We start from the raw sequence: 15,825 nt of genomic DNA, 5'->3' as shown, positions 1-15,825 counted from the left end.
GTGCTTGATGTTTATGTCCAACTGTGGCACAGCAATGGCTGCATGGTGAAGTTGGTTTCCTTTTTCTAACATACCATGATTGGGGTGGTGGTGGTGGTAGTATAGTAGTAGTAGTAGACACTGGCAGGGCAGCAGCATTTGCAAAAAAAGAAAATGAGACAGTCAATCGCCTTTGAGAGACTGTTAGTGGAGTAGTAGAATGAAGTACAGTACAGAACATACCGAGCAACAATAATATGCTCAAATATTAGACAACAAAACATAATGGTGGTTGGGATAGCCTACTAGACAGAGTTACAAACTATAGTTGTGTCGAGTCACTTGACTAGGCCTACAGCCTAACAGTTAGTGCTGTATATGAGCAATGAAAAAAAACAAATCCAATCAATGCCGGCAATTGATGCTGAGGTATATGTTCCTTTGTTAAATAAAATAATCTAAAATATCCTACTCATGGGTGGGCAAGCAGAAGAAGATCATCGCTCTGCCTTGAAATTGAAGTACTGTTGCTTTCGCCACATCCGCCCCAGCAAGTGTGTGATTAAGTATTGGTGTACATTTAATTTAGTAACACCTCGACAATAAGTCACACAGCCCGGGGAAGAGGGTTAGGGTTTGTTGAATGGATGGGAAGGGGGTTTTTGGGACATAGAAAAACAGTGTGCATGGACAAACAAACGACAATCATAGAAGACTACCATATCCATATGTTAAGGGAGAAAAAGGAAATGTATGCATGATGATGAGAGACCCGGATTACATACACTTCTAGTTCTTGTTCTGTTGTTCCATCCTTAATACTTTTACAGATAGCAAATAGAAATTTTAAATATTGGTAGGGAAGAATCATAAACAGAGAGAAAACCTAATGATGATAATAACAACTCCAAGAACACACTGTTGTAAAGATTGTATACAAAATATTAATCAAATTATTTAAAAGAAGATAAAAGTGGATACTGTTACTGTGTTATCCTGGTAAAAAATGTGGACTGGATTTGCATCTCAGCATTCTTCTTGGTCCTCCTCTCGTCCATCAATCTTGGGTGTGTCGCCTCGCCACTCGCCACTGCCCGGCTGGAAAAAAAAAAGTCGATTTACTGGTAAGGTAAGTGAGCATTGTAATGTTTTCCAAAGTATAGGGCAAGGCCCGGCCTGTAATTGTAGATGGAAAACCAAAGGGGATATTGAGAAACAAAGTTGAAACAAATGCCCAAGTTATGGTGTAGTGCAACAAGAACACTTTCCGAGGAGGCATGCATGCATCATCTCTACTCTAGTCTGTTTTCAGCATTGACCTTCAACAATAACAGGAGAGAGCAGGCCCACAGTGCTTAGCAGTAGCACATCCTACGTTAAGACTTTAGAGTACTTTTTTTTTTTAAAGAGTTGGACAAAGGCAAAGCACATTATCCATTCCAAACATAGCATTTTACAGTTTAAGTTAGTAAATCAATGCACCGCAGTCATCCCACCGCTACACTCTATTCCACTTCTACAGACATTTGGGTCTGCTGTGGTTGTTGTTGACGTGTTTACCTTTAGGCTTTTAAGTTTATGCCACTCATGAAACATCCTCCTGACTTCATCATCATCTCCGATACTTTTACTGACTGACTGTGAAGATCGGCCTGCAGTAGAAGTAAAATTGCTATTACACAACAAGAGTAGAAATATTATTGACTTGAGTCAGTCTTTAGTGTGTACAGAAAGATAGATTACTAGTACACTTTGACTTCACTTTGTGCACAACAAACAAACAACGAAAACATAAAGACCAATCGCTCAGAGTCAGGTGTCCAATGCATGCCATTAATTGTCATTACCTGTTCCTTCTCATCTTAAGTGAACGGGCCGTCTATTTCACCATCATCATGATGGGCAGTGCTGTTGTGTCATCATACTCATTGCGCACATATAGTGAGTCCCCTTCCTGTATTGAATTAAAAGCAATTTCTTATTTGCAAGAAGGGGAAAATTGAATTCACCTTGAGTTAAGTTTAGTGTGTTCTGTAGAAAGTTGATTAGTGGCAGTGCACAATTACATAAATTCATGCACAACAAACACAACAAAATCATTCAGTCTGTGACTCTGCGTCCAATGCATGGTATCAATCATTACCTGTTCCATCTTATTTTCAGTTAATGGCCAGTCTCTCTCGGCTCTGAAAAGGAGGATAGCTATAGTAGTCATCTGATTCATGCTCCACTTCTTTTGGCAGGACTAGGAAAGTTTGATTTTTTTCTTGTAGTATTTTACCATCATCCAATCATCATTCATGAGGGCAATGGATTTGGGTGGGAGATTCAGTATGATGGAGCGGAGGAGCTGGATTCGGAGGACTGTACTGTCAAATTGCAGACACCTGAAAATTGTATATTAAATAAGAAGAGTAGAAGACGGTGGTAATGGATTTGTTGTGATTCACAAGTTTGTAACTGGAACGACAGACACACAAACAACGGTGGGAAAAAAGGGAGGAAGACAGTAAGTGCAAGCCTAATTGTCAGGGAAGTATAGCTCGTCCTCAAACTCTGGGGGGTCAGCCAGTAGCAGGTAATCATCATGTGACACACTACTTCCGTCACCTGAGCTGCTGTCCTCATCTTCCTCCATTGCTTCATGTATTGTGTAATTCGGTGGTATGAAGTGCTGATTCATTTTGATCATTGTTAACCTCTCCACGTTTTTGGGCGAGAGACTGGTCCTTCTCAATGTTAAAATGGAACCAGCAGCACTGAAAACACGTTCGGAAGAGACACTTGCGACAGGGCAAGCCAGATAGCTTATCGCCAGCCTGCTGAGCTGTGGCCATTCAGACCTTTTCCTATACCAATACTGCAATGTTTTTTGATCAATGTACACCTCTGTTGGGTCATCCAGATAGGCCTGGACCATCCGCTCAATGTTCAGGGTTGGTGCTGGTAAGCTTTTGTGCTGTTTTTCTGTGCATCAGCACTGTGCTTATTAATGCCTAACTTTACATACCAATCGTGTAATGATTGTACTCGGCCTAATGATCCAGTTATTGTTTCTGTGGTCGATAGTGATGGTGAGTGTTGTGATCCAAACGCACTGCCCTCAGCTGACGAAGTTGCACTTGATCCTGTATGGCCTGCTTCAGTACTTCTTGTGGGTTGATCTTGCGGGCTTTTAATTAGCAGCCGTTCGTTTTCCAACTTACTGGCTGCTTCAGCTATACAACTTTTGTAGCGGGCAACATCAATCTCGGAAAAAGCAAAGAATGTCTTCAGTCCAAATTTTGCTTGTGGATGCAGAATTGTGGCACAAATGTAATGTTCTTGTGACAAAATTTTATTTTGTATCCTTACATTTTCAGCTAAGCGCCGGGATGAGCTCTCCACCAAGTCATGGGCTTGCCTTTTGTCCTCTACACCTTTGTATGATTCAGACACATTATTCAGCTGATGCTCTAGCATTTGCAATAATGGGATAGCTTGGCCCATTGTACAGTCCTCCTTGCTGACTTCACGTGTGAAGACCTCAAAAGGACACAGCATCTCAGTCAGGCATTTAATTAGGCTCCATTGATCCATCTCAAGGTTCATGCCTTTAACAGTAGCATCCTCGCTTCTGTTCCAGACATATTCATGGAGTGACCTGTACTGCTCATACAGACGATCAAGCATGTAATACGTTGAGTTCCAACGTGTTGCCACCTCCTGGATGAGTGCCTTGACTGGCATCCTATGTTCACGTTGGATGATCCTCAGCTGCTTCCGAGCTTTAAAAGAATGGCTGAAATGAGTGCATATTCTTCGGCAGGTGGCCAGTAAATTGCTGACTATGGGTTCTTTTTTCAGAAACTCTTGAACTATAATGTTTATGCAGTGCGCCAAACACGGAACCCTGAAATAGGAACCATGTTCCATGGCCTTAAGTACATTACTGCCATTGTCTGTGGCAACAAAACCAATACCAAGCCCTCTTGGCTGCAGCCATTCCAAAACCTTGCTGCGATACTCGTGTAAAATGTTTTCAGCCGTATGAGATTTCTCCATGGTGAAAATGGCTACACTTGCATGTTTCCGAGTACCTTCAAAAATCGCAGCTGTGTCAACAGCACCTCGTGCAGATAGCTTATCTCTAACCCCCACAAAAGAGATCCAGTGTGCAGTGATGCACATGTAATCTGTGGCTTGGCAACTGGTCCACATGTCTGTTGTCATGTGGATATTGTGCACAGCACTCTGCGGCAAAGCTTGTCCAACCTATTCCAGCACATCATGATGTAGTGCCGGAACAGCAATTCTTGCGAAATAGGACCGGCTGGGAACCTTCCATTTAGGGCAGATGGCAGACACAAATTCAAGGAAACCCACCCCTCCCACAAATGAAAAATGAAGAAGGTCCAGCGCTAATATTTTAGCCAGCTTCGCATTGTACAATCGTGCCGTTGGGTGGTTGCGTTGGAACTGCCCCTCCAACCTAAACATGCTCTCAATGGTAGGCTGGATTACTTTCCTTTGTGATGCTGTTTTCATTAACCCACTAAGGCTCAACGACATAGATTGTCTCATTGCGGTACTCGGTCGCCTTGGTGTCTCACTCTCAGCCTGACTCAGAGTATGGCTCTTACTGCGGTGCCACTCTGATGTTACTGAGGAGGATGTGGGCGTTCCCACTGCACTACTGGGGACAGGGCTAGAAATGCCTCCCTCTTCTTCACCTGCCACCACAATAATATCGCTCCCTGATTCATCCTGACCAACTTCAATGGGTTGAGTTTTTCTACTTTCTTTTAACTTAAGTAGGTGATCCTCCCACACGATAGTGTGGTGTATTCTGAGATGACTTGCTTGTCCTCCGGTGCCATAGTTTGTACCAAGCTTACCACGCCGAACGCCTTGCTGACAAATTGAGCATATAGCAACGTTCTCCTTCTTGGCACTAACAGAAAAGAAGTCCCAAACTGGGGAGGAGAACTTTCTGGCACTGCTGGATGTGCCACTTTCAATACCAGATGAACTGGAGAGTGTGCTTGAAATGTGACCCTGTGCACCTAGACTGTGACTTTTACTACCACTACCTACTGAGATGGTTGAGCGAGATGTAGGTCCCTGCCGGGCCTTGGAAAATATGGCAGCTGGAGGTAGTGGTGGTGTAACCTGTATTGGTGATATCAATGCTATATCCCGCTCAGTAGCAGCCTTTCTGGATAGGGTGAGAATGTTGGTCTCCAATCCCTTAGGGGTGGGAGTAATGTGTGTGATGACTGGCTCGTCTTCATCAACATCATCACCCCCCTCTTCTACATCTACCTCCATAACTCTAAGTTTTTCTGGGACCTTCCTTTTCAGAAGCATTGTCTTGTGGCGTATATCACTCTCAGACTGAGCTTGTGGGAGCTAAGTGGCATCACGATCATCAGAAGCGGGGCTTGAAGAAGAAGATGATGGACTAAGCCTCCTTTTCCTTGCTGGTGGTCTGGAAGACAATAGATCTTCTGAAACAGTGGTTTGACTTTGCTCCACTTTGTCTGCAGGAAGTTCGATTTCCTGAAATGCCCCTACGTCAGAAGCAACAACTACTATGGTGGGCTGATGCGGCCGCTGCTCTTCTTGTTGCGGCTGCTGCTGTTCTTGTTGCGGCCGCCTGCTGTTCTTGCTGCGGCTGCTGCTGTTCTTGTTGCGGCTGCTGCTGTTCTTGTTGCGGCTGCTGCTGTTCCTGTTGCGGCTGCTGCTGTTATTGTTGCGGCTGCACACTGATCTGCTGAGTTTGCGCCTGCGTTGAACTTGATTGTGTACTACTTTGCAGTAATGACATTTCTTCATCACCTCCTCCTCTGTCTTTTGTGCACCTAAAAGCAAATAAGCCAGGAGAAGAACATCAGTGAAATGTTGCATTTGTTGTTGTGGTTCAGTTACCTAGTACTGTACTAGTGCAAACAAAAGATAGTTTAGCCATTTATGATTTTTTTTTTAACTAGGGCTATGGTATACTACTGTGTACAGTCACACACTACACTCTCAGGAAGGATAGGAAAGTTAATAATAACCACCACAATAAAAATGTAATGGAAGTGGTGTGGAAATGTGGATTTTCCTGATCAGTTATGTCCCCTATCTTGGACCCCAACGGTTCTATATGCATGTTACAAGTACATGTATGTTCCCTCCAGTTCCAGTTTCTAAGACGCAAACATATGTGTGTCTACCGTCGACATGTTCTCTGTCAGATCCGCCATGAATGGGCTGGATATTCGATTCCTAAGTATGAAAGGCCACCGACTTTATATGGCTAAGTTACTCCATTTTTACAGTTCAGGCGAGTAGGCCCGATTCTGTCCTCAAAGCCTTTCCCTGCTCTCTGTCTCTGACAGCTTCAGCTTGAGCTCGCATCTGTATCCATGAACTTTGTCCTACTCCCTGTGCAGCTAACGGTGCCTGCCTCGGCCAGTTTTCGCCTGTCTGCCAAGAAGTTGTATTTCACCTTCGAATTATCTATTTTACTCTCCAGCCGATGCATTCCTGCCTAGTGATTTAGGTAAACATTTCCTTTAGCTCACAAGCAAAGGACTCAGCCTTTCCGTCCTCCTGCAAGTGATTCATAGCCCTGTTGCCATGGAAAGTTTTCTGCCCCTCGCATCTCATATAGACACTTAGACGCTTGTACACGCACACAGTCAGTATAGAATAGATTCTGTCCGAGAGTCCTTCCTTGTGGATAACATAGTTCTCTAAACATAGGATGTTAGATATGATTTGGGATTAGGTTGACTTGACCCCCCAGACTTCTCGTCTCCACATGTAGAGCTAAATGTCAAGTCCCCTTCACCCCCTAGTTGCACGTCAGTTACACGTCATACTGCTGCGCGCGCATCTATGCCAAGTATTATCTTATAGATCCACCTATGTCTGATAATGCAAACCAATCATGTTTCTTTTATTCCTTATTACGCCTAGTTTCGATTATGTCACTGTCACGTCATTTTTCTTATCAAATGTTACGCCTTCTACATTCGTTTCATTGTAATGCACTTATTATAAAAATGTATGTATGTTAATAAATTATTGTACTTCACTTCCTGAACCCTCGTGGTGACGGAACCTGAGGGCCGCGACTCGAGTCGGCCATTTTGAATGGAATAAAGCCCATTAGAAAACCTCTTATACCACGGATTCTGCCTCTTGTTATTTTGAGCTATTTTACTTTATTTTAAGATTCCGCATGAAATTCAGTCCGGTAATATTTATTTTATTTACCACATAATGGCGCCCGAACAGGGACACTTTCTCATCTCACGCGCCGGCGGTGCGTTGCAGGCCCGGTCTCCTGCCACAGCTGGACGGACCATAAACGCGTACCAGCAGGATTTCCTGTAAGCTCCCTCCGGTCAAGCGGGGGCGACTGAGGCTGCGATCAACCCAGACGAGGCGGTGAGAAGTGCGAAGTATCCCGACCAGAGCCTAGCTGAGAGAGCAAGATCCGAGGTATACAGAGACCCACCAGGTTTTCCGAAAGCCCGATGTCCAGAGGGTCCGCTGTCCGCAGTTATCGAGTCCTGTCCATTCTCTGAGGCCTTCCGTTTCAAGGAGCTACTCGGTGAGTACCATCGCCGGGGAGGCGTGTTGACGCGCACATAGGTTGTGCCGGTCAAGACGGATTTGGGTACACAAATCCGGTCTGCACTGTTTAGCAGTGTATATGTACTGTTTAGCAGTATATCAAGTATTCCGAAGTATTCAGTTATTGTCAAGAATTCAGCGTGGTGATTAGTTAAGCAGACTGTCATCATTGTCGACCATTATTAAATGTTTAATGTTTAATGTTTAAAGTATTCAGAAAATGTCTTGCATATTGTGGTATGAATGACTGTTCATTGTTCACTGTTCATTATTGTGTTTCTCGTATTAAGCAAGTTCAAGAGTAAGTATCAGGTCAGTTGTCAATATGCCGCTCTTCTCGAAGTTAAGACAGATTACTACCAGAAAAGGGGTGCTTGAAGAAGCAGTTCCTATTCCTCCTAGAGACACTCCAGGACATTTCATGTACCATAAACATGGCTTAGATGCCATATTGTTTCTTGATCTATGGGTAGATTATACCAAGGGATTACCGGAAAGTCAAAGGTGGCCCGCAGCGGGAACCTGGGATGCAGAGTGCATCATGAAAGTGGAGGAAGAGTTATGGAAAAGAAAGGTCAGACAGTCACAGAAAGACGCTGTCGAGTTATGGCGTAAAGAATCTCATAGACGAACAGAAAAAGCACGTAGACAAGAAGAGAGGAGTAAAGAAAGTTCAAATAAAGTTCAAGAAAATCTATTAATTGAGGAAGGTATCCGAGTGAAATCAGAACAAGTAAATAGACAAAGAAATGCTCTTATGAATGGTATGTATCCCCTACTAGCCGAAGGATTACCTAAGGCTGCTCCAGAGATACCAAAAGACTTGCCACCCCCATTATTTCCAATTAAGGTACATCCAAAAGGGCATCCCAGAACCGCAGAAGATGTTTTTCTTTCCTCATATCTAGATGACGCAGCTCCCGAGTATGCTAACGCCGCACCACATAGACCATCTGGCAGAGGGGTTCAACGTCAGGATCAGGTATCTGTTCCCGTGCAACAGCAAGTCCCGACACAAGCTTCGGCAAGCACATCTGTTTCCGCATCTGTCTCCGCAGTCGACTCTACAGAGGTATCGACACCAATAGTTGCTGTGTCACGTTCGACGAACCCATTCACACCCGACGCCCCAGATGGGGCCACGGGAGGTGCTAGCAGTACTTTTACACCACCTAGAATAAATAAACTTGTCTTTCAAGAGTCAACACATTCACGTACACCAAAATTCGTAAATGAACGTACGCTTAAGGAACTCCTTGTAAATTGTAGATATGACCCAGTGGTTGGTAAAGAGGATGAAATGGTCCTGGCATCATTACGTATCAGACGAGCCGCAGAGTATTTAGCAAGGTTACCAGGAATGACTACGCATCTGGATAACATATATCATTTTGTTCAAACAGGACGAGATCCAGGATGTATTAACAGAGCTATGGAATTCCAGAAAGTAGAGATACAGGGGGAACTGTTACGTTTCCTCATAAACTGTGTGATCAGAAATCAAGATCGTCCGGGGGTAGACCCGAATGTAATGCTTACCCTTACAAGATGGAGTCAGAATATATCAGAAGGGAGACACGATAAACAAAATTGTATAATAGCCATGTGCCGAAAAATCCGTAAAGAAATAGAGCGTATTCATGAAGAAAGATTGGGAACAGACGAGTTTGAGCAAGATGAAGTGTCCGAATCAGGGAACTCTGCAAGACAGTCAGAGACCATAGCCTATGTAGGCAGAGGAAGATCCTGTGAAAATACTAGATGTTTTTCTGATCCGATACACTCTGTATACCCAAATAATAGCAGAACGTATCCGACGCCTGTAATAAATCTGAAATCTCCTGAACATTCGTTTCAAGCCGCAGATAAAATACTACGAGAACGAAGGGGTTATCACCTCCTCGATTCCATAGATGAGCAAGAATTAGCCAGATCAGCCGTTCACTGGATTGTTAGTCCTGAAAAATACGGTGATGAGACCGTAGCACACACGTTTCTTAACCTCAGTACAGATGAACAACGTTTAGCTGGAATCTATATGATTCAGCAACTCCTTATATTATATAAGAGCCAACATGCTGACCCTGGTCCTTTACCTGATATATTAACGGAACTACTCACGTACAGATGGAGAGGTTCTAGTAACAAGCTAATTAAAGAGATATTAGTGTCACGTAAGCAGTACGTCCTTTTTGTAAATCCAGATTCTCTCTCCCTGCCCCCCAGAGAAAGAGCACCGTACTACATGGATAGACAAAATCCTTTACGGGAAGTGCACCCAATAAAAGGCGAAGACAATGAGTTTCACCGTGTATTTGTTTACACACCCATATCAAAAATGGAATTATTAGAAATGAAGAAAGTAGTACCTAGTCACGACAAGGACCCAGCGGGTTTCCACCGAGAAATTAAAGACATGTTACTGATGGGAGAGTACACCTTTCCTGATATTATGACGATATTAAAGGTGCTTTTGCCTGCTGGCATTTATGAAAAACTGAAAGAAAAAGAGTGGGAAGTGGGAGACCAAAAGATAGACTGGACAGCATTAGCAGAGGAAGAAAGGACCCGAACTGCAGGTTCAGGGCTCGGGGATAAAGTTAAACTGTTACCAGGTTTACTAGTACAGGTACTGCCACGTTTATTAACTACAAAAAAGGAAGATTGGGGTGCAATCACAGCCTGCAAACAAAAGCAAGATGAAGACACAAGCGATTATTATGCTCGATTTGAAAAATGTTTTGGTATAAATAGTGGTATAAAAGCAAGTAGTGACTCATATCCACATTTATTTGTGACAAAATTAGTGGAAAATGCATTGCCTCCAGTGAAGAATAGAATATTGAAATTCGAGAGTACCTGGCAAAGTAACACTCCGTCGCAAATGCTACAAATGTTACAGTATCATCACAATAGAATTAGGGATGAACAAGAACACGAGCATAGACGCATGAAGGATACAAAAATGAAAATGCTAGTTTCTCAGACAGTACCAGCAGATGGTCACAAAAAGGGTGTGACACATTCTGGTGATTCTGCAGTTCCTGTAAAAGGAACCTGCAATTACTGTAAACAACTAGGCCATTATGTACACGATTGTCCAGTCCTGAAACGTAATATAGCTACAGGTATTGCAAAAGAGAGACCACGATTAGTTAGACAAGATCAGAATGAACAAGGAGCTATGCAGCATGGACAGTCCATGCCAGTTCAGCAACAGTCCATGCCAGCCTCACAGCAACCCATACAGTTTGTGCCAGCTGCACCACCGTTGCCCGCTACTGCCACACAAACTACAACACGACAAATGTATCAGACTGCACAGTATGAATACCCTGAGTATCAGCGTTACGCATGAACCAGCCTAGAGAGGGAAGTTGACTTACCGCTTATCGAGATTCCGGTAGATCAAGAAGGACCTTATGTACATAGTGAATTATTAGGTCAAGATAGAAAATTCTTACTCGATACAGGGGCAAGTCGAACAACTATAAAACGAAGTGAGGTTCCAGGGGCACCCCTCTCAGGCTCTCAAAATGTTTCCCTTGGTTTTTCAGGAAAACCTATTGTTAATGAAGTATCACAGCCTCTACCACTTACGATAGGACCTTTGACACGAACTACAGATTTATTGCTTACTAAATCATGCCCAGAAAATCTGTTAGGAATTAAAACTCTGAAAGCACTAGGAGCCATAATATGTTGTTCTCCGGAAGGAGTAAGGTTGTTTTTGCGTGATTTTAAAGGTCACTATGTGTCTAGAGACATGGATCCCCGACTACAGACTTTACCAGTACATCTATGGGCACAAGGCCCTACGGATGTTGGCTGCATGAACATTACACCCTATCGAGTTACATTGAAAGCAGGAGTGGTACTACCACGAATGCGACAATACAAGTTACCGCATGATGCTGTAGTGGCTTTGCTGAAAATCATTGATGAGCTAATTGCCCAGGGAGTAGTTGTAGAAACAGACTCCAATGTATGTAATTCACCGATAATTCCGATTCTTAAACGAACTGATCCTACGGCCCCGCCAGTATACCGATTGGTTATTGATTTGCGTGAACTAAACAAGTGTATTGTACCACAATTCCCTGTGGTCCCTGATATATCATCATTGTTGACAGCAATTGATTCCGAAGCAACATTTTTTACTGTAATTGATCTCAAGAATGCCTTTTTCAGCGTCCCAATAGATCCGGAAAGCCAATACTTGTTCGGATTCAGTTTAAATGGGCGCAGCTTTAAATTCTCACGCGCTCCCCAAGGATTCACAGAAAGCCCCAGCATCTACAGCCAAGCACTGAAACGAGAACTTGACAGTATCCACATGCCAGTCAATACAGCACTGCTTCAATATGTCGATGATCTGCTGATCACCGCGAGAAGCGAGCCAGAATGTGAAAAAGCTTCTCTGACAGTTTTACATTTCCTAGCCGACAAGGGGCACAAGGTGTCCCCTTCTAAGCTGCAATTCTGTGTTCAGCGAGTTATTTATCTTGGTCACTCGCTGTCCAAGGAGGGAAGGCAGCTTACACCAGATCGCATCCAGTTAATTGCTAATATGTCAATACCCCAGACACAGAAGGAGGTGCGAGCTTTCATAGGCCTCACTTCATATTGTAGGCAGTGGATCCCTCAGTACGCATTTCTAGCAAAACCACTCATTCAGTTAACCACACAGGAGGCAGCCACATCGACTGTTCTCCCTTGGACTCAGGAACATACACAAGCTTTTGAAAGCCTAAAGGAAGCTTTATGTCAAGCACCTGTTTTAGCAACACCATGTTATAGCAAACATTTTACACTCTTTGTTACAGAACGCGAAGGTACTGCCTTGTCAGTACTCACTCAGGATCAAGCAGGATCACGCAAGCCATGTGCTTATTTTTCCAGTACATTAGATCCCGTAGCTCAGGCTTTGCCTGCATGCCTGAAGTCAGTGGCAGCAACAGCTTTAGCAATCAGACAAAGCGATGCCATAGTGTTAGGACACCCATTGACAGTACAAGTACCACATGCAGTAGAGATTCTTGTAAACCGAACACAAACACAACACTTGACCATAGCAAGACTTACCGGTTATGAACTGACATTGTTTCAACCACACATAGAGATCCGACGGTGTAATACATTGAATCCTGCTACACTATTACCTGTAATTGGAACAGACCCACTAGCTCATGATTGTGTTGAAATCATTGAAATAAAGACGAAACCTAGACAAGACTTGACAGACGTTCCATTGTTAGATCCAGACCTGACGTTGTATGTAGACGGATCATGCATGAGAACAAGTACAGGAGATTTAGTGGCCGCGTATGCAGTCACAACAGACACTGAAGTTATTGAGACAAATTGTATAGATACTTTGTCAGCCCAAGCAGCAGAACTTATTGCTCTAACGCAAGCCTGTATTCAAGCCACAAATAAGAAAGTTAATGTATACACTGACTCACGTTATGCATTCGGAGTTGTACACGACTTCGGCGTGCTATGGCGAGAGAGAGGTTATTTAACGTCCCATGGTGCCCACATTCAGCACGGACCCCTCATTCATGCCTTGTTAGACGCAATACATTTACCCACTGCTATATCGATTATGAAATGTAAAGCACACACGAAGGTTACTGATACCATTTCTCAAGGAAATGATTTAGCTGACAGAACAGCTAAACAGACTGCTCAGAATCGCACATTAGACATGACAAAGCCAATAGTTCAGACACCAACACAGTGTATGACAATTAAGGATCCCGCACTTGACGTAATTGACATACAGACACATGCCACAGCAGAAGAAATAAAGAAGTGGACTGAACTAGGAGGGATCCAGACAGATCAAGGATGGATGACGAAGGAGAAATCTGTATGGTTTCTCCCTGATTCCATGGTTCAAGCCATTATAGCTACAGTTCACAGTCCAGCACATTTAGGAGAGAAGGCTATGCTAGACAGCATTCAGCACATTTGGTTCAATAAACATTTACGAGCAGCAGCTAAACAAAAAGTTCGTACCTGTATGATATGTTGTCAGTTTAATCCAGGAAAGAGTGTTCCCGTAGAGCAGGGTGGATTTCAGCCTCCTGACCATCCTTTTGAAGTCCTCCAGATGGATTATATTCAGATGGAACGTTGTCGAGGATTCAAATATGTCCTCGTAGTTGTCTGCGCTCTCTCCCGTTGGACAGAGGCGTATCCCGTATCAGATTACACTGCCCCGACTACTGCCAAGCAGCTAGTTCGAGAATTCTTCCCACGGTACGGTTTACCACGTGTTGTATATTCAGATAACGGCCAGCCTTTCTCATCCGAATTAATGAAACATGTCTCACTCTTGTTGGGATATCAGTGGAAATTCCACTGTGTCCGACACCCCGAGGCAGCAGGTCTCGTAGAAAGACATAACCAGACACTGAAAATCAGACTGTCCAAAATATGTAGAGAGAAAGGTGTCGACTGGATAGTAGCATTACCAGTTGCACTCTTTTACATGAGAATGGTAGCACACTCTAGAACAGGGCTATCCCCGTATGAGGTGATCTTTGGTAGACCACCGAATATGTGGGGGACGCCTATACCACGCAAAATAACTGACATTGACTGTAACATGCTGACAGATTACTTGGCTTCCTTGATGTCTGCACTACAATCTTCTCGTTCACAGGTAGCTGCAGCCTTTCCCGACAACACTGAGGCGAAACCCCATGACGTTGTTCCGGGTAATCTTGTCTTTGTGAGAAATTTCGACAGGAAAAGTCAACTGGAGCCCAGGTGGAAAGCACCCAAGTTGGTCCTGTTGACCACAAGAACAGCCGTGAAGATCGAGGGACGCAAAGGGTGGATTCATTCAAGTCACGTCAAAAAATTTCATGGACTACCTTCAGATATAGACACTGTGCCCTGCACTCCCTCACAGACTGATTCAAAACTTCCTTTTGTTGAACAGAATGACTCTCAGTGCTATAAATTAAAGCTTAGGCCCAAACAGTCGAGCAATTTGATTGTTTAAGTCCTCTCCAAGGTGAAGCGGTTGAATTGTCTCCGACATGTATCCCTTGGACCTGAGTAGAGAAAATACCCGAGAAATGTTGAAACGACAGGCGTATTGTAAATTACTGCGTAGCCACTGTATTGTGACTTTATTAATTTTGTTTTCCTTGAGTTTTTTAATAGTTGCTGCAAGTATATTGTTGCATATGTATTATCCTGTTTCTAAACGTGTTTTCAATATAACTGATGAACATTCTTTTAGTGACCTACCGCCACATGAGTTGTCCTATAGACTTGCGCTGCGTAATAACACATTCATTAGTATGTTACATCATTCCCATCAGACTAGTAATGCGACCAATTGTTGGGTGTGTGGCCGACTTCCTCCCTATCAGAATAACAAAGGAGTTCTGCCTTTCTTTCCACATCCATTCACACACAATGGCTCCTGTGGAGCATGGTTTAGTTTATTAAATTCCATAGACCCAGACACAGCAGTTTATCAACAACATTGGATATGGGGAAATCTGAATCTAGTTTTATTCAAAGTCTGTCACCCCAATAAGGAGGGTCACCCCAGTAGAACAGGAACTGATTTAGAAAATGAAGTGTATAAATTAGGTAATTTCACGCCTAATCTTATGATTTTGAATGTCAAATCCGAAGTTGAACTAATTCTGCCCACTATGTCAGTATTTCCAGTTAAGGGTGAATTATGTGTAAGAAAAGTTGGTTCCATACATATGGGCCATAGCCAATGCGTTACTACAATAGAATATAGTGATCAAGGGAAATCTTCATTTAGAGCTTCTCGCCATTCTTACTTTATATGTGGTCAGACGGCATATATGCGTCTGCCTCTAGATTGGGATGGTACCTGTTACATCGCATTCCTTCTGCCACCTGTTTTCCTAGCTCCCCCTGATTATTATCGAAATGTTCATTTAGTACACAATAGAGAGCAAAGAGATCTCCCAGTTGTCGATTATACTGAGACAGCATGGGACAAGTATGTAGATTTCAATAAAGGTATCTTTCCTTATATAGGTACAATATCAAATAGTAAGCTGATACGCAGACTCACCAAGACTCTTGAAGCTGTAGTAAACGAGACTATAGCCGCCCTAGGCAATCTGACAGAGGAACAATCAGTGATGAGAATTGTTGTTCTCCAGAATCGTCTTGTCCTTGACGTCATCCTGGCCGATAGGGGCGGAGCTTGCAGGGTCATCGGAT

Source organism: Triturus cristatus, chromosome 5_2 (genome assembly GCF_964204655.1).
Source record: "Triturus cristatus chromosome 5_2, aTriCri1.1, whole genome shotgun sequence".
NCBI classification, from domain to species: Eukaryota; Metazoa; Chordata; class Amphibia; order Caudata; family Salamandridae; genus Triturus; species Triturus cristatus.
Note: the sequence above shows the minus strand (reverse complement) of the source record.